Source organism: Pleurodeles waltl, unplaced genomic scaffold (genome assembly GCF_031143425.1).
Source record: "Pleurodeles waltl isolate 20211129_DDA unplaced genomic scaffold, aPleWal1.hap1.20221129 scaffold_69, whole genome shotgun sequence".
Classification (NCBI taxonomy): domain Eukaryota; kingdom Metazoa; phylum Chordata; class Amphibia; order Caudata; family Salamandridae; genus Pleurodeles; species Pleurodeles waltl.
This window is the reverse complement of record NW_027150390.1, coordinates 1,286,143-1,312,113: the sequence shown is the minus strand read 5'-3', so window position 1 is coordinate 1,312,113 and position 25,971 is coordinate 1,286,143. Positions and strand designations below refer to the sequence as shown.

General features: G+C 47.0%; 10 non-coding genes across 10 annotated transcripts; all 10 read left to right on the top strand.

The window, feature by feature from the left end:
* Positions 1-249: 249 nt before the first annotated feature.
* TRNAG-UCC (transfer RNA glycine (anticodon UCC)) lies at positions 250-321 on the top strand. Its single transcript has one exon. It is a non-coding gene; the product is annotated as a tRNA-Gly (tRNA).
* Positions 322-1,852: 1,531 nt separating this feature from the next.
* TRNAG-UCC (transfer RNA glycine (anticodon UCC)) lies at positions 1,853-1,924 on the top strand. Its single transcript has one exon. It is a non-coding gene; the product is annotated as a tRNA-Gly (tRNA).
* A 1,531-nt stretch (positions 1,925-3,455) lies between these two features.
* On the top strand, positions 3,456-3,527 carry TRNAG-UCC (transfer RNA glycine (anticodon UCC)). Its single transcript has one exon. It is a non-coding gene; the product is annotated as a tRNA-Gly (tRNA).
* A 3,125-nt stretch (positions 3,528-6,652) lies between these two features.
* TRNAG-UCC (transfer RNA glycine (anticodon UCC)) lies at positions 6,653-6,724 on the top strand. The gene has a single exon. It is a non-coding gene; the product is annotated as a tRNA-Gly (tRNA).
* A 6,344-nt stretch (positions 6,725-13,068) lies between these two features.
* Positions 13,069-13,140, top strand: TRNAG-UCC (transfer RNA glycine (anticodon UCC)). Its single transcript has one exon. It is a non-coding gene; the product is annotated as a tRNA-Gly (tRNA).
* Positions 13,141-16,265: 3,125 nt separating this feature from the next.
* TRNAG-UCC (transfer RNA glycine (anticodon UCC)) lies at positions 16,266-16,337 on the top strand. Its single transcript has one exon. It is a non-coding gene; the product is annotated as a tRNA-Gly (tRNA).
* A 1,532-nt stretch (positions 16,338-17,869) lies between these two features.
* TRNAG-UCC (transfer RNA glycine (anticodon UCC)) lies at positions 17,870-17,941 on the top strand. Its single transcript has one exon. It is a non-coding gene; the product is annotated as a tRNA-Gly (tRNA).
* A 1,531-nt stretch (positions 17,942-19,472) lies between these two features.
* Positions 19,473-19,544, top strand: TRNAG-UCC (transfer RNA glycine (anticodon UCC)). The gene has a single exon. It is a non-coding gene; the product is annotated as a tRNA-Gly (tRNA).
* Positions 19,545-22,670: 3,126 nt separating this feature from the next.
* On the top strand, positions 22,671-22,742 carry TRNAG-UCC (transfer RNA glycine (anticodon UCC)). The gene has a single exon. It is a non-coding gene; the product is annotated as a tRNA-Gly (tRNA).
* Positions 22,743-24,274: 1,532 nt separating this feature from the next.
* On the top strand, positions 24,275-24,346 carry TRNAG-UCC (transfer RNA glycine (anticodon UCC)). The gene has a single exon. It is a non-coding gene; the product is annotated as a tRNA-Gly (tRNA).
* The last annotated feature ends 1,625 nt before the right edge of the window (positions 24,347-25,971 follow it).

Sequence of the window (25,971 nt, the reverse complement as noted above, 5' to 3'; positions counted from 1 at the left end):
CTACCCTGCTGTTTTTCCCTTGCTGCCAATATATGCTTATTTCAATGATTTGAACTGCTGCTTTCCCTTTCTCCTTTTCTGCGCAGCTTTTGCATTGGTTTCAATCTCCAGTTCCTTAGCAGTTGCAAGAACTTTTTTCCGGATTTTCATGTTGGTCTGTAAACCAAAAATACCTCTGATACTGGTGCAATATAGTCATTGAACTCAGGGTTGTGATGTCTAGAGTTTAAAAAAAACATATGCCACGGAGCGTTGGTGGTATAGTGGTGAGCATAGCTGCCTTCCAAGCAGTTGACCCGGGTTTGATTCCCGGCCAACGCAGTGCTAATATTTATACATTAAGCAAGCTGTAGCTATTCTAACACAATATGTTAAAAAAAAGAGAAATATCTTGACCAGATTACTCAGCTATTAGATAAATAATAAACAAAGACATAGGCAGACATCCCAAAACCCCGTCTGCGACTTTCTATGTCCTGAAATTTTTATATTTTACAAACAGCAGTCACCACTCACAACTGCTGGTAATAAATGGGCTGCAGGGGGGCAGGCAATGAAACGGCTAAGCCCTTCTGCCCGACCAGCCTTTAGAACTGCAGCATCTCTGCAGTAAAAAGTGTTTCAGGTCAATATCTCTCCCCTGGAAAAAATGTGCGAGACCCACCACCGATAAATGTGGCAAAAGTCCCCAACATTTTCTGCATATTTGTGCTCTTACCTGAAAGCAGCGCCACCTTGTAGTCATCGCAGGCAACTGCAGCATACAACCAAATTTATCCGAGAGCAAGGTGAAAGAAACCCAAGGGAACAGCCCCTGTCTGCAGCAGGAAGGTTGGCTGCTTCGAATGGACAGAACTTCCAGTCCTAAGTCCACTCACGTCCCGAAAGCTCCCAAACGCTCATACCGGGCAAGCCCTCACCGGGTGCACCTCTGGCTCCCAGGTAAGGCCAAAACCTGAGCATGGTAGCGCAGGATCACAGAGAAGGAGCGGGTGGGGGTGCTTCTGTCTTGACAAAGGCGTGACATGGCTAGTGACTGAGAGGGCCTTGACTTTCCCCTATGACTGACTGTGAGAGGGGAAGGCGAAGATTTTCTGCACCCAGCATGCCTTGTGACATTCTTAGGCAAATGAGGTGAGAGCCCTGCCAGAATAGCTCCAGCGATCCCATGCCACTCCTCTGAAGGCTCCTGATCTGCATAACCACAGCATTTTGAACAGGAAGCAGAGTGGCGCAGCGGAAGCGTGCTGGGCCCATAACCCAGAGGTCGATGGATCGAAACCATCCTCTGCTAGCATGGATTGATTTTTTTTCTTGTGAGGACCACTCTCTCGTTTCCACGCTGCCAGAGCGGAAAACAGCAGGCTTGTGCCAGCTTTTTGTGGGAAGAGACTGCTCAACTATCGGTCTCTGCTCAAAGTCAGGGAGACAGATGGTCAGAGAATCAACCCTACACTTCAAAGGAAATGATGCACAGTTATGACCATTATAGAAAGATGGGACCCTCGCACTTCTTTCTGAGCCTGCTTGGAACGTTATTATTCCCTTTTTTTGTCCTGCTATTATCAATCTCCTGTGAATTTCGTGGAGCTGTTTTCTTTCTCTACCCTGCTGTTTTTCCCTTGCTGCCAATATATGCTTATTTCAATGATTTGAACTGCTGCTTTCCCTTTCTCCTTTTCTGCGCAGCTTTTGCATTGGTTTCAATCTCCAGTTCCTTAGCAGTTGCAAGAACTTTTTTCCGGATTTTCATGTTGGTCTGTAAACCAAAAATACCTCTGATACTGGTGCAATATAGTCATTGAACTCAGGGTTGTGATGTCTAGAGTTTAAAAAAAACATATGCCACGGAGCGTTGGTGGTATAGTGGTGAGCATAGCTGCCTTCCAAGCAGTTGACCCGGGTTTGATTCCCGGCCAACGCAGTGCTAATATTTATACATTAAGCAAGCTGTAGCTATTCTAACACAATATGTTAAAAAAAAGAGAAATATCTTGACCAGATTACTCAGCTATTAGATAAATAATAAACAAAGACATAGGCAGACATCCCAAAACCCCGTCTGCGACTTTCTATGTCCTGAAATTTTTATATTTTACAAACAGCAGTCACCACTCACAACTGCTGGTAATAAATGGGCTGCAGGGGGGCAGGCAATGAAACGGCTAAGCCCTTCTGCCCGACCAGCCTTTAGAACTGCAGCATCTCTGCAGTAAAAAGTGTTTCAGGTCAATATCTCTCCCCTGGAAAAAATGTGCGAGACACACCACCGATAAATGTGGCAAAAGTCCCCAACATTTTCTGCATATTTGTGCTCTTACCTGAAAGCAGCGCCACCTTGTAGTCATCGCAGGCAACTGCAGCATACAACCAAATTTATCCGAGAGCAAGGTGAAAGAAACCCAAGGGAACAGCCCCTGTCTGCAGCAGGAAGGTTGGCTGCTTCGAATGGACAGAACTTCCAGTCCTAAGTCCACTCACGTCCCGAACGCTCCCAAACGCTCATATCGGGCAAGCCCTCACCGGGTGCACCTCTGGCTCCCAGGTAAGGCCAAAACCTGAGCATGGTAGCGCAGGATCACAGAGAAGGAGCGGGTGGGGGTGCTTCTGTCTTGACAAAGGCGTGACATGGCTAGTGACTGAGAGGGCCTTGACTTTCCCCTATGACTGACTGTGAGAGGGGAAGGCGAAGATTTTCTGCACCCAGCATGCCTTGTGACATTCTTAGGCAAATGAGGTGAGAGCCCTGCCAGAATAGCTCCAGCGATCCCATGCCACTCCTCTGAAGGCTCCTGATCTGCATAACCACAGCATTTTGAGCAGGAAGCAGAGTGGCGCAGCAGAAGCGTGCTGGGCCCATAACCCAGAGGTCGATGGATCGAAACCATTCTCTGCTAGCATGGATTGATTTTTTTTCTTGTGAGGACCACTCTCTCGTTTCCACGCTGCCAGAGCGGAAAAAAGCAGGCTTGTGCCAGCTTTTTGTGGGAAGAGACTGCTCAACTATCGGTCTCTGCTCAAAGTCAGGGAGACAGATGGTCAGAGAATCAACCCTACACTTCAAAGGAAATGATGCACAGTTATGACCATTAACGAAAGATGGGACCCTCGCACTTCTTTCTGAGGCTGCTTGGAACGTTATTATTCCCTTTTTTTGTCCTGCTATTATCAATCTCCTGTGAATTTCGTGGAGCTGTTTTCTTTCTCTACCCTGCTGTTTTTCCCTTGCTGCCAATATATGCTTATTTCAATGATTTGAACTGCTGCTTTCCCTTTCTCCTTTTCTGCGCAGCTTTTGCATTGGTTTCAATCTCCAGTTCCTTAGCAGTTGCAAGAACTTTTTTCCTGATTTTCATGTTGGTCTGTAAACCAAAAATACCTCTGATACTGGTGCAATATAGTCATTGAACTCAGGGTTGTGATGTCTAGAGTTTAAAAAAAACATATGCCACGGAGCGTTGGTGGTATAGTGGTGAGCATAGCTGCCTTCCAAGCAGTTGACCCGGGTTCGATTCCCGGCCAACACAGTGCTAATATTTATACATTAAGCAAGCTGTAGCTATTCTAACGCAATATGTTAAAAAAAAGAGAAATATCTTGACCAGATTACTCAGCTATTAGATAAATAATAAACAAAGACATAGGCAGGCATCCCAAAAGCCCCGTCTGCGACTTTCTATGTCCTGAAATTTTTATATTTTACAAACAGCAGTCACCACTCACAACTGCTGGTAATAAATGGGCTGCAGGGGGGCAGGCAATGAAACGGCTAAGCCCTTCTGCCCGACCAGCCTTTAGAACTGCAGCATCTCTGCAGTAAAAAGTGTTTCAGGTCAATATCTCTCCCCTGGAAAAAATGTGTGAGACCCACCACCAATAAATGTGGCAAAAGTCCCCAACATTTTCTGCATATTTGTGCTCTTACCTGAAAGCAGCGCCACCTTGTAGTCATCGCAGGCAACTGCAGCATACAACCAAATTTATCCGAGAGCAAGGTGAAAGAAACCCAAGGGAACAGCCCCTGTCTGCAGCAGGAAGGTTGGCTGCTTCGAATGGACAGAACTTCCAGTCCTAAGTCCACTCACGTCCCGAACGCTCATACCGGGCAAGCCCTCACCGGGTGCACCTCTGGCTCCCAGGTAAGGCCAAAACCTGAGCATGGTAGCGCAGGATCACAGAGAAGGAGCGGGTGGGGGTGCTTCTGTCTTGACAAAGGCGTGACATGGCTAGTGACTGAGAGGGCCTTGACTTTCCCCTATGACTGACTGTGAGAGGGGAAGGCGAAGATTTTCTGCACCCAGCATGCCTTGTGACATTCTTAGGCAAATGAGGTGAGAGCCCTGCCAGAATAGCTCCAGCGATCCCATGCCACTCCTCTGAAGGCTCCTGATCTGCATAACCACAGCATTTTGAACAGGAAGCAGAGTGGCGCAGCGGAAGCGTGCTGGGCCCATAACCCAGAGCTTGATGGATCAAAACCATCCTCTTCTAGCATGGATTGATTTTTTTTCTTGTGGGACCACTCTCTCGTTTCCACGCTGCCAGAGCGGAAAACAGCAGGCTTGTGCCAGCTTTTTGTGGGAAGAGACTGCTCAACTATCGGTCTCTGCTCAAAGTCAGGGAGACAGATGGTCAGAGAATCAACCCTACACTTCAAAGGAAATGATGCACAGTTATGACCATTAAAGAAAGATGGGACCCTCGCACTTCTTTCTGAGCCTGCTTGGAACGTTATTATTCCCTTTTTTTGTCCTGCTATTATCAATCTCCTGTGAATTTCGTGGAGCTGTTTTCTTTCTCTACCCTGCTGTTTTTCCCTTGCTGCCAATATATGCTTATTTCAATGATTTGAACTGCTGCTTTCCCTTTCTCCTTTTCTGCGCAGCTTTTGCATTGGTTTCAATCTCCAGTTCCTTAGCAGTTGCAAGAACTTTTTTCCGGATTTTCATGTTGGTCTGTAAACCAAAAATACCTCTGATACTGGTGCAATATAGTCATTGAACTCAGGGTTGTGATGTCTAGAGTTTAAAAAAAACATATGCCACGGAGCGTTGGTGGTATAGTGGTGAGCATAGCTGCCTTCCAAGCAGTTGACCTGGGTTTGATTCCCGGCCAACGCAGTGCTAATATTTATACATTAAGCAAGCTGTAGCTATTCTAACGCAATATGTTAAAAAAAAGAGAAATATCTTGACCAGATTACTCAGCTATTAGATAAATAATAAACAAAGACATAGGCAGACATCCCAAAAGCCCCGTCTGCGACTTTCTATGTCCTGAAATTTTTATATTTTACAAACAGCAGTCACCACTCACAACTGCTGGTAATAAATGGGCTGCAGGGGGGCAGGCAATGAAACGGCTAAGCCCTTCTGCCCGACCAGCCTTTAGAACTGCAGCATCTCTGCAGTAAAAAGTGTTTCAGGTCAATATCTCTCCCCTGGAAAAAATGTGCGAGACCCACCACCGATAAATGTGGCAAAAGTCCCCAACATTTTCTGCATATTTGTGCTCTTACCTGAAAGCAGCGCCACCTTGTAGTCATCGCAGGCAACTGCAGCATACAACCAAATTTATCCGAGAGCAAGGTGAAAGAAACCCAAGGGAACAGCCCCTGTCTGCAGCAGGAAGGTTGGCTGCTTCGAATGGACAGAACTTCCAGTCCTAAATCCACTCACGTCCCGAACGCTCCCAAACGCTCATACCGGGCAAGCCCTCACCGGGTGCACCTCTGGCTCCCAGGTAAGGCCAAAACCTGAGCATGGTAGCGCAGGATCACAGAGAAGGAGCGGGTGGGGGTGCTTCTGTCTTGACAAAGGCGTGACATGGCTAGTGACTGAGAGGGCCTTGACTTTCCCCTATGACTGACTGTGAGAGGGGAAGGCAAAGATTTTCTGCACCCAGCATGCCTTGTGACATTCTTAGGCAAATGAGGTGAGAGCCCTGCCAGAATAGCTCCAGCGATCCCATGCCACTCCTCTGAAGGCTCCTGATCTGCATAACCACAGCATTTTGAACAGGAAGCAGAGTGGCGCAGCGGAAGCGTGCTGGGCCCATAACCCAGAGGTCGATGGATCGAAACCATCCTCTGCTAGCATGGATTGATTTTTTTTCTTGTGAGGACCACTCTCTCGTTTCCACGCTGCCAGAGCGGAAAACAGCAGGCTTGTGCCAGCTTTTTGTGGGAAGAGACTGCTCAACTATCGGTCTCTGCTCAAAGTCAGGGAGACAGATGGTCAGAGAATCAACCCTACACTTCAAAGGAAATGATGCACAGTTATGACCATTAACGAAAGATGGGACCCTCGCACTTCTTTCTGAGGCTGCTTGGAACGTTATTATTCCCTTTTTTTGTCCTGCTATTATCAATCTCCTGTGAATTTCGTGGAGCTGTTTTCTTTCTCTACCCTGCTGTTTTTCCCTTGCTGCCAATATATGCTTATTTCAATGATTTGAACTGCTGCTTTCCCTTTCTCCTTTTCTGCGCAGCTTTTGCATTGGTTTCAATCTCCAGTTCCTTAGCAGTTGCAAGAACTTTTTTCCTGATTTTCATGTTGGTCTGTAAACCAAAAATACCTCTGATACTGGTGCAATATAGTCATTGAACTCAGGGTTGTGATGTCTAGAGTTTAAAAAAAACATATGCCACGGAGCGTTGGTGGTATAGTGGTGAGCATAGCTGCCTTCCAAGCAGTTGACCCGGGTTCGATTCCCGGCCAACGCAGTGCTAATATTTATACATTAAGCAAGCTGTAGCTATTCTAACGCAATATGTTAAAAAAAAGAGAAATATCTTGACCAGATTACTCAGCTATTAGATAAATAATAAACAAAGACATAGGCAGGCATCCCAAAAGCCCCGTCTGCGACTTTCTATGTCCTGAAATTTTTATATTTTACAAACAGCAGTCACCACTCACAACTGCTGGTAATAAATGGGCTGCAGGGGGGCAGGCAATGAAACGGCTAAGCCCTTCTGCCCGACCAGCCTTTAGAACTGCAGCATCTCTGCAGTAAAAAGTGTTTCAGGTCAATATCTCTCCCCTGGAAAAAATGTGTGAGACCCACCACCAATAAATGTGGCAAAAGTCCCCAACATTTTCTGCATATTTGTGCTCTTACCTGAAAGCAGCGCCACCTTGTAGTCATCGCAGGCAACTGCAGCATACAACCAAATTTATCCGAGAGCAAGGTGAAAGAAACCCAAGGGAACAGACCCTGTCTGCAGCAGGAAGGTTGGCTGCTTCGAATGGACAGAACTTCCAGTCCTAAGTCCACTCACATCCCGAACGCTCCCAAACGCTCATACCGGGCAAGCCCTCACCGGGTGCACCTCTGGCTCCCAGGTAAGGCCAAAACCTGAGCATGGTAGCGCAGGATCACAGAGAAGGAGCGGGTGGGGGTGCTTCTGTCTTGACAAAGGCGTGACATGGCTAGTGACTGAGAGGGCCTTGACTTTCCCCTATGACTGACTGTGAGAGGGGAAGGCGAAGATTTTCTGCACCCAGCATGCCTTGTGACATTCTTAGGCAAATGAGGTGAGAGCCCTGCCAGAGCAGCTCCAGCGATCCCATGCCACTCCTCTGAAGGCTCCTGATCTGCATAACCACAGCATTTTGAACAGGAAGCAGAGTGGCGCAGCGGAAGCGTGCTGGGCCCATAACCCAGAGGTCGATGGATCGAAACCATCCTCTGCTAGCATGGATTGATTTTTTTTCTTGTGAGGACCACTCTCTCGTTTCCACGCTGCCAGAGCGGAAAACAGCAGGCTTGTGCCAGCTTTTTGTGGGAAGAGACTGCTCAACTATCGGTCTCTGCTCAAAGTCAGGGAGACAGATGGTCAGAGAATCAACCCTACACTTCAAAGGAAATGATGCACAGTTATGACCATTAAAGAAAGATGGGACCCTCGCACTTCTTTCTGAGGCTGCTTGGAACGTTATTATTCCCTTTTTTTGTCCTGCTATTATCAATCTCCTGTGAATTTCGTGGAGCTGTTTTCTTTCTCTACCCTGCTGTTTTTCCCTTGCTGCCAATATATGCTTATTTCAATGATTTGAACTGCTGCTTTCCCTTTCTCCTTTTCTGCGCAGCTTTTGCATTGGTTTCAATCTCCAGTTCCTTAGCAGTTGCAAGAACTTTTTTCCTGATTTTCATGTTGGTCTGTAAACCAAAAATACCTCTGATACTGGTGCAATATAGTCATTGAACTCAGGGTTGTGATGTCTAGAGTTTAAAAAAAACATATGCCACGGAGAGTTGGTGGTATAGTGGTGAGCATAGCTGCCTTCCAAGCAGTTGACCCGGGTTCGATTCCCGGCCAACACAGTGCTAATATTTATACATTAAGCAAGCTGTAGCTATTCTAACGCAATATGTTAAAAAAAAGAGAAATATCTTGACCAGATTACTCAGCTATTAGATAAATAATAAACAAAGACATAGGCAGGCATCCCAAAAGCCCCGTCTGCGACTTTCTATGTCCTGAAATTTTTATATTTTACAAACAGCAGTCACCACTCACAACTGCTGGTAATAAATGGGCTGCAGGGGGGCAGGCAATGAAACGGCTAAGCCCTTCTGCCCGACCAGCCTTTAGAACTGCAGCATCTCTGCAGTAAAAAGTGTTTCAGGTCAATATCTCTCCCCTGGAAAAAATGTGTGAGACCCACCACCAATAAATGTGGCAAAAGTCCCCAACATTTTCTGCATATTTGTGCTCTTACCTGAAAGCAGCGCCACCTTGTAGTCATCGCAGGCAACTGCAGCATACAACCAAATTTATCCGAGAGCAAGGTGAAAGAAACCCAAGGGAACAGCCCCTGTCTGCAGCAGGAAGGTTGGCTGCTTCGAATGGACAGAACTTCCAGTCCTAAGTCCACTCACGTCCCGAACGCTCCCAAACGCTCATACCGGGCAAGCCCTCACTGGGTGCACCTCTGGCTCCCAGGTAAGGCCAAAACCTGAGCATGGTAGCGCAGGATCACAGAGAAGGAGCGGGTGGGGGTGCTTCTGTCTTGACAAAGGCGTGACATGGCTAGTGACTGAGAGGGCCTTGACTTTCCCCTATGACTGACTGTGAGAGGGGAAGGCGAAGATTTTCTGCACCCAGCATGCCTTGTGACATTCTTAGGCAAATGAGGTGAGAGCCCTGCCAGAATAGCTCCAGCGATCCCATGCCACTCCTCTGAAGGCTCCTGATCTGCATAACCACAGCATTGTGAGCAGGAAGCAGAGTGGCGCAGCGGAAGCGTGCTGGGCCCATAACACAGAGGTCGATGGATCGAAACCATCCTTTGCTAGCATGGATTGATTTTTTTTCTTGTGAGGACCACTCTCTCGTTTCCACGCTGCCAGAGCGGAAAAAAGCAGGCTTGTGCCAGCTTTTTGTGGGAAGAGACTGCTCAACTATCGGTCTCTGCTCAAAGTCAGGGAGACAGATGGTCAGAGAATCAACCCTACACTTCAAAGGAAATGATGCACAGTTATGACCATTAACGAAAGATGGGACCCTCGCACTTCTTTCTGAGGCTGCTTGGAACATTATTATTCCCTTTTTTTGTCCTGCTATTATCAATCTCCTGTGAATTTCGTGGAGCTGTTTTCTTTCTCTACCCTGCTGTTTTTCCCTTGCTGCCAATATATGCTTATTTCAATGATTTGAACTGCTGCTTTCCCTTTTTCCTTTTCTGCGCAGCTTTTGCATTGGTTTCAATCTCCAGTTCCTTAGCAGTTGCAAGAACTTTTTTCCTGATTTTCATGTTGGTCTGTAAACCAAAAATACCTCTGATACTGGTGCAATATAGTCATTGAACTCAGGGTTGTGATGTCTAGAGTTTAAAAAAAACATATGCCATCGAGCGTTGATGGTATAGTGGTGAGCATAGCTGCCTTCCAAGCAGTTGACCCGGGTTTGATTCCCGGCCAACGCAGTGCTAATATTTATACATTAAGCAAGCTGTAGCTATTCTAACGCAATATGTTAAAAAAAAGATAAATATCTTGACCAGATTACTCAGCTATTAGATAAATAATAAACAAAGACATAGGCAGGCATCCCAAAAGCCCCGTCTGCGACTTTCTATGTCCTGAAATTTTTATATTTTACAAACAGCAGTCACCACTCACAACTGCTGGTAATAAATGGGCTGCAGGGGGGCAGGCAATGAAACGGCTAAGCCCTTCTGCCCGACCAGCCTTTAGAACTGCAGCATCTCTGCAGTAAAAAGTGTTTCAGGTCAATATCTCTCCCCTGGAAAAAATGTGCGAGACCCACCACAGATAAATGTGACAAAAGTCCCCAACATTTTCTGCATATTTGTGCTCTTACCTGAAAGCAGCGCCACCTTGTAGTCATCGCAGGCAACTGCAGCATACAACCAAATTTATCCGAGAGCAAGGTGAAAGAAACCCAAGGGAACAGCCCCTGTCTGCAGCAGGAAGGTTGGCTGCTTCGAATGGACAGAACTTCCAGTCCTAAGTCCACTCACGTCCCGAACGCTCCCAAACGCTCATACCGGGCAAGCCCTCACCGGGTGCACCTCTGGCTCCCAGGTAAGGCCAAAACCTGAGCATGGTAGCGCAGGATCACAGAGAAGGAGCGGGTGGGGGTGCTTCTGTCTTGACAAAGGCGTGACATGGCTAGTGACTGAGAGGGCCTTGACTTTCCCCTATGACTGACTGTGAGAGGGGAAGACGAAGATTTTCTGCACCCAGCATGCCTTGTGACATTCTTAGGCAAATGAGGTGAGAGCCCTGCCAGAATAGCTCCAGCGATCCCATGCCACTCCTCTGAAGGCTCCTGATCTGCATAACCACAGCATTTTGATCAGGAAGCAGAGTGGCGCAGCGGAAGCGTGCTGGGCCCATAGCCTAGAAGTCGATGGATCGAAACCATCCTCTGCTAGCATGGATTGATCTTTTTTCTTGTGAGGACCACTCTCTCGTTTCCACGCTGCCAGAGCGGAAAAAAGCAGGCTTGTGCCAGCTTTTTGTGGGAAGAGACTGCTCAACTATCGGTCTCTGCTCAAAGTCAGGGAGACAGATGGTAAGAGAATCAACCCTACACTTCAAAGGAAATGATGCACAGTTATGACCATTAACGAAAGATGGGACCCTCGCACTTCTTTCTGAGGCTGCTTGGAACGTTATTATTCCCTTTTTTTGTCCTGCTATTATCAATCTCCTGTGAATTTCGTGGAGCTGTTTTCTTTCTCTACCCTGCTGTTTTTCCCTTGCTGCCAATATTTGCTTATTTCAATGATTTCAACTGCTGCTTTCCCTTTCTCCTTTTCTGCGCAGCTTTTGCATTGGTTTCAATCTCCAGTTCCTTAGCAGTTGCAAGAACTTTTTTCCTGATTTTCATGTTGGTCTGTAAACCAAAAATACCTCTGATACTGGTGCAATATAGTCATTGAACTCAGGGTTGTGATGTCTAGAGTTTAAAAAAAACATATGCCACGGAGCATTGGTGGTATAGTGGTGAGCATAGCTGCCTTCCAAGCGGCTGACCCGGGTTCGATTCCCAGCCAACGCAGTGCTAATATTTATACATTAAGCAAGCTGTAGCTATTCTAACGCAATATGTTAAAAAAAAGAGAAATATCTTGACCAGATTACTCAGCTCTTAGATAAATAATAAACAAAGACATAGGCAGACATCCCAAAAGCCCCGTCTGCGACTTTCTATGTCCTGAAATTTTTATATTTTACAAACAGCAGTCACCACTCACAACTGCTGGTAATAAATGGGCTGCAGGGGGGCAGGCAATGAAACGGCTAAGCCCTTCTGCCCGACCAGCCTTTAGAACTGCAGCATCTCTGCAGTAAAAAGTGTTTCAGGTCAATATCTCTCCCCTGGAAAAAATGTGCGAGACCCACCACCGATAAATGTGGCAAAAGTCCCCAACATTTTCTGCATATTTGTGCTCTTACCTGAAAGCAGCGCCTCCTTGTAGTCATCGCAGGCAACTGCAGCATACAACCAAATTTATCCGAGAGCAAGGTGAAAGAAACCCAAGGGAACAGCCCCTGTCTGCAGCAGGAAGGTTGGCTGCTTCGAATGGACAGAACTTCCAGTCCTAAGTCCACTCACGTCCCGAACGCTCCCAAACGCTCATACCGGGCAAGCCCTCACCGGGTGCACCTCTGGCTCCCAGGTAAGGCCAAAACCTGAGCATGGTAGCGCAGGATCACAGAGAAGGAGCGGGTGGGGGTGCTTCTGTCTTGACAAAGGCGTGACATGGCTAGTGACTGAGAGGGCCTTGACTTTCCCCTATGACTGACTGTGAGAGGGGAAGGCGAAGATTTTCTGCACCCAGCATGCCTTGTGACATTCTTAGGCAAATGAGGTGAGAGCCCTGCCAGAATAGCTCCAGTGATCCCATGCCACTCCTCTGAAGGCTCCTGATCTGCATAACCACAGCATTTTGAACAGGAAGCAGAGTGGCGCAGCGGAAGCGTGCTGGGCCCATAACCCAGAGGTCGATGGATCGAAACCATCCTCTGCTAGCATGGATTGATTTTTTTTCTTGTGAGGACCACTCTCTCGTTTCCACGCTGCCAGAGCGGAAAACAGCAGGCTTGTGCCAGCTTTTTGTGGGAAGAGACTGCTCAACTATCGGTCTCTGCTCAAAGTCAGGGAGACAGATGGTCAGAGAATCAACCCTACACTTCAAAGGAAATGATGCACAGTTATGACCATTAAAGAAAGATGGGACCCTCGCACTTCTTTCTGAGCCTGCTTGGAACGTTATTATTCCCTTTTTTTGTCCTGCTATTATCAATCTCCTGTGAATTTCGTGGAGCTGTTTTCTTTCTCTACCCTGCTGTTTTTCCCTTGCTGCCAATATATGCTTATTTCAATGATTTGAACTGCTGCTTTCCCTTTCTCCTTTTCTGCGCAGCTTTTGCATTGGTTTCAATCTCCAGTTCCTTAGCAGTTGCAAGAACTTTTTTCCGGATTTTCATGTTGGTCTGTAAACCAAAAATACCTCTGATACTGGTGCAATATAGTCATTGAACTCAGGGTTGTGATGTCTAGAGTTTAAAAAAAACATATGCCACGGAGCGTTGGTGGTATAGTGGTGAGCATAGCTGCCTTCCAAGCAGTTGACCCGGGTTTGATTCCCGGCCAACGCAGTGCTAATATTTATACATTAAGCAAGCTGTAGCTATTCTAACACAATATGTTAAAAAAAAGAGAAATATCTTGACCAGATTACTCAGCTATTAGATAAATAATAAACAAAGACATAGGCAGACATCCCAAAACCCCGTCTGCGACTTTCTATGTCCTGAAATTTTTATATTTTACAAACAGCAGTCACCACTCACAACTGCTGGTAATAAATGGGCTGCAGGGGGGCAGGCAATGAAACGGCTAAGCCCTTCTGCCCGACCAGCCTTTAGAACTGCAGCATCTCTGCAGTAAAAAGTGTTTCAGGTCAATATCTCTCCCCTGGAAAAAATGTGCGAGACCCACCACCGATAAATGTGGCAAAAGTCCCCAACATTTTCTGCATATTTGTGCTCTTACCTGAAAGCAGCGCCACCTTGTAGTCATCGCAGGCAACTGCAGCATACAACCAAATTTATCCGAGAGCAAGGTGAAAGAAACCCAAGGGAACAGCCCCTGTCTGCAGCAGGAAGGTTGGCTGCTTCGAATGGACAGAACTTCCAGTCCTAAGTCCACTCACGTCCCGAAAGCTCCCAAACGCTCATACCGGGCAAGCCCTCACCGGGTGCACCTCTGGCTCCCAGGTAAGGCCAAAACCTGAGCATGGTAGCGCAGGATCACAGAGAAGGAGCGGGTGGGGGTGCTTCTGTCTTGACAAAGGCGTGACATGGCTAGTGACTGAGAGGGCCTTGACTTTCCCCTATGACTGACTGTGAGAGGGGAAGGCGAAGATTTTCTGCACCCAGCATGCCTTGTGACATTCTTAGGCAAATTAGGTGAGAGCCCTGCCAGAATAGCTCCAGCGATCCCATGCCACTCCTCTGAAGGCTCCTGATCTGCATAACCACAGCATTTTGAACAGGAAGCAGAGTGGCGCAGCGGAAGCGTGCTGGGCCCATAACCCCGAGGTCGATGGATCGAAACCATCCTCTGCTAGCATGGATTGATTTTTTTTCTTGTGAGGACCACTCTCTCGTTTCCACGCTGCCAGAGCGGAAAACAGCAGGCTTGTGCCAGCTTTTTGTGGGAAGAGACTGCTCAACTATCGGTCTCTGCTCAAAGTCAGGGAGACAGATGGTCAGAGAATCAACCCTACACTTCAAAGGAAATGATGCACAGTTATGACCATTAAAGAAAGATGGGACCCTCGCACTTCTTTCTGAGCCTGCTTGGAACGTTATTATTCCCTTTTTTTGTCCTGCTATTATCAATCTCCTGTGAATTTCGTGGAGCTGTTTTCTTTCTCTACCCTGCTGTTTTTCCCTTGCTGCCAATATATGCTTATTTCAATGATTTGAACTGCTGCTTTCCCTTTCTCCTTTTCTGCGCAGCTTTTGCATTGGTTTCAATCTCCAGTTCCTTAGCAGTTGCAAGAACTTTTTTCCTGATTTTCATGTTGGTCTGTAAACCAAAAATACCTCTGATACTGGTGCAATATAGTCATTGAACTCAGGGTTGTGATGTCTAGAGTTTAAAAAAAACATATGCCACGGAGTGTTGGTGGTATAGTGGTGAGCATAGCTGCCTTCCAAGCAGTTGACCCGGGTTTGATTCCCGGCCAACGCAGTGCTAATATTTATACATTAAGCAAGCTGTAGCTATTCTAACGCAATATATTAAAAAAAAGAGAAATATCTTGACCAGATTACTCAGCTATTAGATAAATAATAAACAAAGACATAGGCAGGCATCCCAAAAGCCCCGTCTGCGACTTTCTATATCCTGAAATTTTTATATTTTACAAACAGCAGTCACCACTCACAACTGCTGGTAATAAATGGGCTGCAGGGGGGCAGGCAATGAAACGGCTAAGCCCTTCTGCCCGACCAGCCTTTAGAACTGCAGCATCTCTGCAGTAAAAAGTGTTTCAGGTCAATATCTCTACCCAGGAAAAAATGAGCGAGACCCACCACCGATAAATGTGGCAAAAGTCCCCAACATTTTCTGCATATTTGTGCTCTTACCTGAAAGCAGCGCCACCTTGTAGTCATCGCAGGCAACTGCAGCATACAACCAAATTTATCCGAGAGCAAGGTGAAAGAAACCCAAGGGAACAGACCCTGTCTGCAGCAGGAAGGTTGGCTGCTTCGAATGGACAGAACTTCCAGTCCTAAGTCCACTCACGTCCCGAACGCTCATACCGGGCAAGCCCTCACCGGGTGCACCTCTGGCTCCCAGGTAAGGCCAAAACCTGAGCATGGTAGCGCAGGATCACAGAGAAGGAGCGGGTGGGGGTGCTTCTGTCTTGACAAAGGCGTGACATGGCTAGTGACTGAGAGGGCCTTGACTTTCCCCTATGACTGACTGTGAGAGGGGAAGGCGAAGATTTTCTGCACCCAGCATGCCTTGTGACATTCTTAGGCAAATGAGGTGAGAGCCCTGCCAGAATAGCTCCAGCGATCCCATGCCACTCCTCTGAAGGCTCCTGATCTGCATAACCACAGCATTTTGAACAGGAAGCAGAGTGGCGCAGGGGAAGCGTGCTGGGCCCATAACCCAGAGGTCGATGGATCGAAACCATCCTCTGCTAGCATGGATTGATTTTTTTTCTTGTGAGGACCACTCTCTCGTTTCCACGCTGCCAGAGCGGAAAACAGCAGGCTTGTGCCAGCTTTTTGTGGGAAGAGACTGCTCAACTATCGGTCTCTGCTCAAAGTCAGGGAGACAGATGGTCAGAGAATCAACCCTACACTTCAAAGGAAATGATGCACAGTTATGACCATTAAAGAAAGATGGGACCCTCGCACTTCTTTCTGAGCCTGCTTGGAACGTTATTATTCCCTTTTTTTGTCCTGCTATTATCAATCTCCTGTGAATTTCGTGGAGCTGTTTTCTTTCTCTCCCCTGCTGTTTTTCCCTTGCTGCCAATATATGCTTATTTCAATGATTTGAACTGCTGCTTTCCCTTTCTCCTTTTCTGCGCAGCTTTTGCATTGGTTTCAATCTCCAGTTCCTTAGCAGTTGCAAGAACTTTTTTCCGGATTTTCATGTTGGTCTGTAAACCAAAAATACCTCTGATACTGGTGCAATATAGTCATTGAACTCAGGGTTGTGATGTCTAGAGTTTAAAAAAAACATATACCACGGAGCGTTGGTGGTATAGTGGTGAGCATAGCTGCCTTCCAAGCAGTTGACCCGGGTTTGATTCCCGGCCAACGCAGTGCTAATATTTATACATTAAGCAAGCTGTAGCTATTCTAACGCAATATGTTAAAAAAAAGAGAAATATCTTGACCAGATTACTCAGCTATTAGATAAATAATAAACAAAGACATAGGCAGACATCCCAAAAGCCCCGTCTGCGACTTTCTATGTCCTGAAATTTTTATATTTTACAAACAGCAGTCACCACTCACAACTGCTGGTAATAAATGGGCTGCAGGGGGGCAGGCAATGAAACGGCTAAGCCCTTCTGCCCGACCAGCCTTTAGAACTGCAGCATCTCTGCAGTAAAAAGTGTTTCAGGTCAATATCTCTCCCCTGGAAAAAATGTGCGAGACCCACCACCGATAAATGTGGCAAAAGTCCCCAACATTTTCTGCATATTTGTGCTCTTACCTGAAAGCAGCGCCACCTTGTAGTCATCGCAGGCAACTGCAGCATACAACCAAATTTATCCGAGAGCAAGGTGAAAGAAACCCAAAGGAACAGCCCCTGTCTGCAGCAGGAAGGTTGGCTGCTTCGAATGGACAGAACTTCCAGTCCTAAGTCCACTCACGTCCCGAACGCTCCCAAACGCTCATACCGGGCAAGCCCTCACCGGGTGCACCTCTGGCTCCCAGGTAAGGCCAAAACCTGAGCATGGTAGCGCAGGATCACAGAGAAGGAGCGGCTGGGGGTGCTTCTGTCTTGACAAAGGCGTGACATGGCTAGTGACTGAGAGGGCCTTGACTTTCCCCTATGACTGACTGTGAGAGGGGAAGGCGAAGATTTTCTGCACCCAGCATGCCTTGTGACATTCTTAGGCAAATGAGGTGAGAGCCCTGCCAGAATAGCTCCAGCGATCCCATGCCACTCCTCTGAAGGCTCCTGATCTGCATAACCACAGCATTTTGAGCAGGAAGCAGAGTGGCGCAGCGGAAGCGTGCTGGGCCCATAACCCAGAGGTCGATGGATCGAAACCATTCTCTGCTAGCATGGATTGATTTTTTTTCTTGTGAGGACCACTCTCTCGTTTCCACGCTGCCAGAGCGGAAAAAAGCAGGCTTGTGCCAGCTTTTTGTGGGAAGAGACTGCTCAACTATCGGTCTCTGCTCAAAGTCAGGGAGACAGATGGTCAGAGAATCAACCCTACACTTCAAAGGAAATGATGCACAGTTATGACCATTAACGAAAGATGGGACCCTCGCACTTCTTTCTGAGGCTGCTTGGAACGTTATTATTCCCTTTTTTTGTCCTGCTATTATCAATCTCCTGTGAATTTCGTGGAGCTGTTTTCTTTCTCTACCCTGCTGTTTTTCCCTTGCTGCCAATATATGCTTATTTCAATGATTTGAACTGCTGCTTTCCCTTTCTCCTTTTCTGCGCAGCTTTTGCATTGGTTTCAATCTCCAGTTCCTTAGCAGTTGCAAGAACTTTTTTCCTGATTTTCATGTTGGTCTGTAAACCAAAAATACCTCTGATACTGGTGCAATATAGTCATTGAACTCAGGGTTGTGATGTCTAGAGTTTAAAAAAAACATATGCCACGGAGCGTTGGTGGTATAGTGGTGAGCATAGCTGCCTTCCAAGCAGTTGACCCGGGTTCGATTCCCGGCCAACGCAGTGCTAATATTTATACATTAAGCAAGCTGTAGCTATTCTAACGCAATATGTTAAAAAAAGAGAAATATCTTGACCAGATTACTCAGCTATTAGATAAATAATAAACAAAGACATAGGCAGGCATCCCAAAAGCCCCGTCTGCGACTTTCTATGTCCTGAAATTTTTATATTTTACAAACAGCAGTCACCACTCACAACTGCTGGTAATAAATGGGCTGCAGGGGGGCAGGCAATGAAACGGCTAAGCCCTTCTGCCCGACCAGCCTTTAGAACTGCAGCATCTCTGCAGTAAAAAGTGTTTCAGGTCAATATCTCTCCCCTGGAAAAAATGTGTGAGACCCACCACCAATAAATGTGGCAAAAGTCCCCAACATTTTCTGCATATTTGTGCTCTTACCTGAAAGCAGCGCCACCTTGTAGTCATCGCAGGCAACTGCAGCAAACAACCAAATTTATCCGAGAGCAAGGTGAAAGAAACCCAAGGGAACAGACCCTGTCTGCAGCAGGAAGGTTGGCTGCTTCGAATGGACAGAACTTCCAGTCCTAAGTCCACTCACATCCCGAACGCTCCCAAACGCTCATACCGGGCAAGCCCTCACCGGGTGCACCTCTGGCTCCCAGGTAAGGCCAAAACCTGAGCATGGTAGCGCAGGATCACAGAGAAGGAGCGGGTGGGGGTGCTTCTGTCTTGACAAAGGCGTGACATGGCTAGTGACTGAGAGGGCCTTGACTTTCCCCTATGACTGACTGTGAGAGGGGAAGGCGAAGATTTTCTGCACCCAGCATGCCTTGTGACATTCTTAGGCAAATGAGGTGAGAGCCCTGCCAGAACAGCTCCAGCGATCCCATGCCACTCCTCTGAAGGCTCCTGATCTGCATAACCACATCATTTTGAACAGGAAGCAGAGTGGCGCAGCGGAAGCGTGCTGGGCCCATAACCCAGAGGTCGATGGATCGAAACCATCCTCTGCTAGCATGGATTGATTTTTTTTCTTGTGAGGACCACTCTCTCGTTTCCACGCTGCCAGAGCGGAAAACAGCAGGCTTGTGCCAGCTTTTTGTGGGAAGAGACTGCTCAACTATCGGTCTCTGCTCAAAGTCAGGGAGACAGATGGTCAGAGAATCAACCCTACACTTCAAAGGAAATGATGCACAGTTATGACCATTAAAGAAAGATGGGACCCTCGCACTTCTTTCTGAGGCTGCTTGGAACGTTATTATTCCCTTTTTTTGTCCTGCTATTATCAATCTCCTGTGAATTTCGTGGAGCTGTTTTCTTTCTCTACCCTGCTGTTTTTCCCTTGCTGCCAATATATGCTTATTTCAATGATTTGAACTGCTGCTTTCCCTTTCTCCTTTTCTGCGCAGCTTTTGCATTGGTTTCAATCTCCAGTTCCTTAGCAGTTGCAAGAACTTTTTTCCTGATTTTCATGTTGGTCTGTAAACCAAAAATACCTCTGATACTGGTGCAATATAGTCATTGAACTCAGGGTTGTGATGTCTAGAGTTTAAAAAAAACATATGCCACGGAGCGTTGGTGGTATAGTGGTGAGCATAGCTGCCTTCCAAGCAGTTGACCCGGGTTCGATTCCCGGCCAACGCAGTGCTAATATTTATACATTAAGCAAGCTGTAGCTATTCTAACGCAATATGTTAAAAAAAAGAGAAATATCTTGACCAGATTACTCAGCTATTAGATAAATAATAAACAAAGACATAGGCAGGCATCCCAAAAGCCCCGTCTGCGACTTTCTATGTCCTGAAATTTTTATATTTTACAAACAGCAGTCACCACTCACAACTGCTGGTAATAAATGGGCTGCAGGGGGGCAGGCAATGAAACGGCTAAGCCCTTCTGCCCGACCAGCCTTTAGAACTGCAGCATCTCTGCAGTAAAAAGTGTTTCAGGTCAATATCTCTCCCCTGGAAAAAATGTGTGAGACCCACCACCAATAAATGTGGCAAAAGTCCCCAACATTTTCTGCATATTTGTGCTCTTACCTGAAAGCAGCGCCACCTTGTAGTCATCGCAGGCAACTGCAGCATACAACCAAATTTATCCGAGAGCAAGGTGAAAGAAACCCAAGGGAACAGACCCTGTCTGCAGCAGGAAGGTTGGCTGCTTCGAATGGACAGAACTTCCAGTCCTAAGTCCACTCACATCCCGAACGCTCCGAAACGCTCATACCGGGCAAGCCCTCACCGGGTGCACCTCTGGCTCCCAGGTAAGGCCAAAACCTGAGCATGGTAGCGCAGGATCACAGAGAAGGAGCGGGTGGGGGTGCTTCTGTCTTGACAAAGGCGTGACATGGCTAGTGACTGAGAGGGCCTTGACTTTCCCCTATGACTGACTGTGAGAGGGGAAGGCGAAGATTTTCTGCACCCAGCATGCCTTGTGACATTCTTAGGCAAATGAGGTGAGAGCCCTGCCAGAACAGCTCCAGCGATCCCATGCCACTCCTCTGAAGGCTCCTGATCTGCATAACCACAGCATTTTGAACAGGAAGCAGAGTGGCGCAGCGGAAGCGTGCTGGGCCCATAACCCAGAGGTCGATGGATCGAAACCATCCTCTGCTAGCATGGATTGATTTTTTTTCTTGTGAGGACCACTCTCTCGTTTCCACGCTGCCAGAGCGGAAAACAGCAGGCTTGTGCCAGCTTTTTGTGGGAAGAGACTGCTCAACTATCGGTCTCTGCTCAAAGTCAGGGAGACAGATGGTCAGAGAATCAACCCTACACTTCAAAGGAAATGATGCACAGTTATGACCATTAAAGAAAGATGGGACCCTCGCACTTCTTTCTGAGCCTGCTTGGAACGTTATTATTCCCTTTTTTTGTCCTGCTATTATCAATCTCCTGTGAATTTCGTGGAGCTGTTTTCTTTCTCTACCCTGCTGTTTTTCCCTTGCTGCCAATATATGCTTATTTCAATGATTTGAACTGCTGCTTTCCCTTTCTCCTTTTCTGCGCAGCTTTTGCATTGGTTTCAATCTCCAGTTCCTTAGCAGTTGCAAGAACTTTTTTCCTGATTTTCATGTTGGTCTGTAAACCAAAAATACCTCTGATACTGGTGCAATATAGTCATTGAACTCAGGGTTGTGATGTCTAGAGTTTAAAAAAAACATATGCCACGGAGTGTTGGTGGTATAGTGGTGAGCATAGCTGCCTTCCAAGCAGTTGACCCGGGTTTGATTCCCGGCAAACGCAGTGCTAATATTTATACATTAAGCAAGCTGTAGCTATTCTATCGCAATATGTTAAAAAAAAGAGAAATATCTTGACCAGATTACTCAGCTATTAGATAAATAATAAACAAAGACATAGGCAGGCATCCCAAAAGCCCCGTCTGCGACTTTCTATGTCCTGAAATTTTTATATTTTACAAACAACAGTCACCACTCACAACTGCTGGTAATAAATGGGCTGCAGGGGGGCAGGCAATGAAACGGCTAAGCCCTTCTGCCCGACCAGCCTTTAGAACTGCAGCATCTCTGCAGTAAAAAGTGTTTCAGGTCAATATCTCTCCCCTGGAAAAAATGTGCGAGACACACCACCGATAAATGTGGCAAAAGTCCCCAACATTTTCTGCATATTTGTGCTCTTACCTGAAAGCAGCGCCACCTTGTAGTCATCGCAGGCAACTGCAGCATACAACCAAATTTATACGAGAGCAAGGTGAAAGAAACCCAAGGGAACAGCCCCTGTCTGCAGCAGGAAGGTTGGCTGCTTCGAATGGACAGAACTTCCAGTACTAAGTCCACTCACGTCCCGAACGCTCATACCGGGCAAGCCCTCACCGGGTGCACCTCTGGCTCCCAGGTAAGGCCAAAACCTGAGCATGGTAGCGCAGGATCACAGAGAAGGAGCGGGTGGGGGTGCTTCTGTCTTGACAAAGGCGTGACATGGCTAGTGACTGAGAGGGCCTTGACTTTCCCCTATGACTGACTGTGAGAGGGGAAGGCGAAGATTTTCTGCACCCAGCATGCCTTGTGACATTCTTAGGCAAATGAGGTGAGAGCCCTGCCAGAATAGCTCCAGCGATCCCATGCCACTCCTCTGAAGGCTCCTGATCTGCATAACCACAGCATTTTGAGCAGGAAGCAGAGTGGCGCAGCGGAAGCGTGCTGGGCCCATAACCCAGAGGTCGATGGATCGAAACCATCCTCTGCTAGCATGGATTGATTTTTTTTCTTGTGAGGACCACTCTCTCGTTTCCACGCTGCCAGAGCGGAAAAAAGCAGGCTTGTGCCAGCTTTTTGTGGGAAGAGACTGCTCAACTATCGGTCTCTGCTCAAAGTCAGGGAGACAGATGGTCAGAGAATCAACCCTACACTTCAAAGGAAATGATGCACAGTTATGACCATTAACGAAAGATGGGACCCTCGCACTTCTTTCTGAGGCTGCTTGGAACGTTATTATTCCCTTTTTTTGTCCTGCTATTATCAATCTCCTGTGAATTTCGTGGAGCTGTTTTCTTTCTCTACCCTGCTGTTTTTCCCTTGCTGCCAATATATGCTTATTTCAATGATTTGAACTGCTGCTTTCCCTTTCTCCTTTTCTGCGCAGCTTTTGCATTGGTTTCAATCTCCAGTTCCTTAGCAGTTGCAAGAACTTTTTTCCTGATTTTCATGTTGGTCTGTAAACCAAAAATACCTCTGATACTGGTGCAATATAGTCATTGAACTCAGGGTTGTGATGTCTAGAGTTTAAAAAAAACATATGCCACGGAGCGTTGGTGGTATAGTGGTGAGCATAGCTGCCTTCCAAGCAGTTGACCCGGGTTTGATTCCCGGCCAACGCAGTGCTAATATGTATACATTAAGCAAGCTGTAGCTATTCTAACGCAATATGTTAAAAAAAAGAGAAAAATCTTGACCAGATTACTCAGCTATTAGATAAATAATAAACAAAGACATAGGCAGGCATCCCAAAAGCCCTGTCTGCGACTTTCTATGTCCTGAAATTTTTATATTTTACAAACAGCAGTCACCACTCACAACTGCTGGTAATAAATGGGCTGCAGGGGGGCAGGCAATGAAACGGCTAAGTCCTTCTGCCCGACCAGCCTTTAGAACTGCAGCATCTCTGCAGTAAAAAGTGTTTCAGGTCAATATCTCTCCCCTGGAAAAAATGTGCGAGACCCACCACCGATAAATGTGGCAAAAGTCCCCAACATTTTCTGCATATTTGTGCTCTTACCTGAAAGCAGCGCCACCTTGTAGTCATCGCAGGCAACTGCAGCATACAACCAAATTTATCCGAGAGCAAGGTGAAAGAAACCCAAGGGAACAGCCCCTGTCTGCAGCAGGAAGGTTGGCTGCTTCGAATGGACAGAACTTCCAGTCCTAAGTCCACTCACGTCCCGAACGCTCCCAAACGCTCATATCGGGCAAGCCCTCACCGGGTGCACCTCTGGCTCCCAGGTAAGGCTAAAACCTGAGCATGGTAGCGCAGGATCACAGAGAAGGAGCGGGTGGGGGTGCTTCTGTCTTGACAAAGGCGTGACATGGCTAGTGACTGAGAGGGCCTTGACTTTCCCCTATGACTGACTGTGAGAGGGGAAGGCGAAGATTTTCTGCACCCAGCATGCCTTGTGACATTCTTAGGCAAATGAGGTGAGAGCCCTGCCAGAATAGCTCCAGCGATCCCATGCCACTCCTCTGAAGGCTCCTGATCTGCATAACCACAGCATTGTGAGCAGGAAGCAGAGTGGCGCAGCGGAAGCGTGCTGGGCCCATAACACAGAGGTCGATGGATCGAAACCATCCTCTGCTAGCATGGATTGATTTTTTTTCTTGTGAGGACCACTCTCTCGTTTCCACGCTGCCAGAGCGGAAAAAAGCAGGCTTGTGCCAGCTTTTTGTGGGAAGAGACTGCTCAACTATCGGTCTCTGCTCAAAGTCAGGGAGACAGATGGTCAGAGAATCAACCCTACACTTCAAAGGAAATGATGCACAGTTATGACCATTAAAGAAAGATGGGACCCTCGCACTTCTTTCTGAGCCTGCTTGGAACGTTATTATTCCCTTTTTTTGTCCTGCTATTATCAATCTCCTGTGAATTTCGTGGAGCTGTTTTCTTTCTCTACCCTGCTGTTTTTCCCTTGCTGCCAATATATGCTTATTTCAATGATTTGAACTGCTGCTTTCCCTTTCTCCTTTTCTGCGCAGCTTTTGCATTGGTTTCAATCTCCAGTTCCTTAGCAGTTGCAAGAACTTTTTTCCTGATTTTCATGTTGGTCTGTAAACCAAAAATACCTCTGATACTGGTGCAATATAGTCATTGAACTCAGGGTTGTGATGTCTAGAGTTTAAAAAAAACATATGCCATGGAGCGTTGGTGGTATAGTGGTGAGCATAGCTGCCTTCCAAGCAGTTGACCCGGGTTTGATTCCCGGCCAACGCAGTGCTAATATTTATACATTAAGCAAGCTGTAGCTATTCTAACGCAATATGTTAAAAAAAAGAGAAATATCTTGACCAGATTACTCAGCTATTAGATAAATAATAAACAAAGACATAGGCAGGCATCCCAAAAGCCCCGTCTGCGACTTTCTATGTCCTGAAATATTTATATTTTACAAACAGCAGTCACCACTCACAACTGCTGGTAATAAATGGGCTGCAGGGGGGCAGGCAATGAAACGGCTAAGCCCTTCTGCCCGACCAGCCTTTAGAACTGCAGCATCTCTGCAGTAAAAAGTGTTTCAGGTCAATATCTCTCCCCTGGAAAAAATGTGCGAGACCCACCACAGATAAATGTGACAAAAGTCCCCAACATTTTCTGCATATTTGTGCTCTTACCTGAAAGCAGCGCCACCTTGTAGTCATCGCAGGCAACTGCAGCATACAACCAAATTTATCCGAGAGCAAGGTGAAAGAAACCCAAGGGAACAGCCCCTGTCTGCAGCAGGAAGGTTGGCTGCTTCGAATGGACAGAACTTCCAGTCCTAAGTCCACTCACGTCCCGAACGCTCATACCGGGCAAGCCCTCACCGGGTGCACCTCTGGCTCCCAGGTAAGGCCAAAACCTGAGCATGGTAGCGCAGGATCACAGAGAAGGAGCGGGTGGGGGTGCTTCTGTCTTGACAAAGGCGTGACATGGCTAGTGACTGAGAGGGCCTTGACTTTCCCCTATGACTGACTGTGAGAGGGGAAGACGAAGATTTTCTGCACCCAGCATGCCTTGTGACATTCTTAGGCAAATGAGGTGAGAGCCCTGCCAGAATAGCTCCAGCGATCCCATGCCACTCCTCTGAAGGCTCCTGATCTGCATAACCACAGCATTTTGAGCAGGAAGCAGAGTGGCGCAGCGGAAGCGTGCTGGGCCCATAGCCTAGAGGTCGATGGATCGAAACCATCCTCTGCTAGCATGGATTGATCTTTTTTCTTGTGAGGACCACTCTCTCGTTTCCACGCTGCCAGAGCGGAAAAAAGCAGGCTTGTGCCAGCTTTTTGTGGGAAGAGACTGCTCAACTATCGGTCTCTGCTCAAAGTCAGGGAGACAGATGGTAAGAGAATCAACCCTACACTTCAAAGGAAATGATGCACAGTTATGACCATTAACGAAAGATGGGACCCTCGCACTTCTTTCTGAGGCTGCTTGGAACGTTATTATTCCCTTTTTTTGTCCTGCTATTATCAATCTCCTGTGAATTTCGTGGAGCTGTTTTCTTTCTCTACCCTGCTGTTTTTCCCTTGCTGCCAATATATGCTTATTTCAATGATTTCAACTGCTGCTTTCCCTTTCTCCTTTTCTGCGCAGCTTTTGCATTGGTTTCAATCTCCAGTTCCTTAGCAGTTGCAAGAACTTTTTTCCTGATTTTCATGTTGGTCTGTAAACCAAACATACCTCTGATACTGGTGCAATATAGTCATTGAACTCAGGGTTGTGATGTCTAGAGTTTAAAAAAAACATATGCCACGGAGCATTGGTGGTATAGTGGTGAGCATAGCTGCCTTCCAAGCGGCTGACCCGGGTTCGATTCCCAGCCAACGCAGTGCTAATATTTATACATTAAGCAAGCTGTA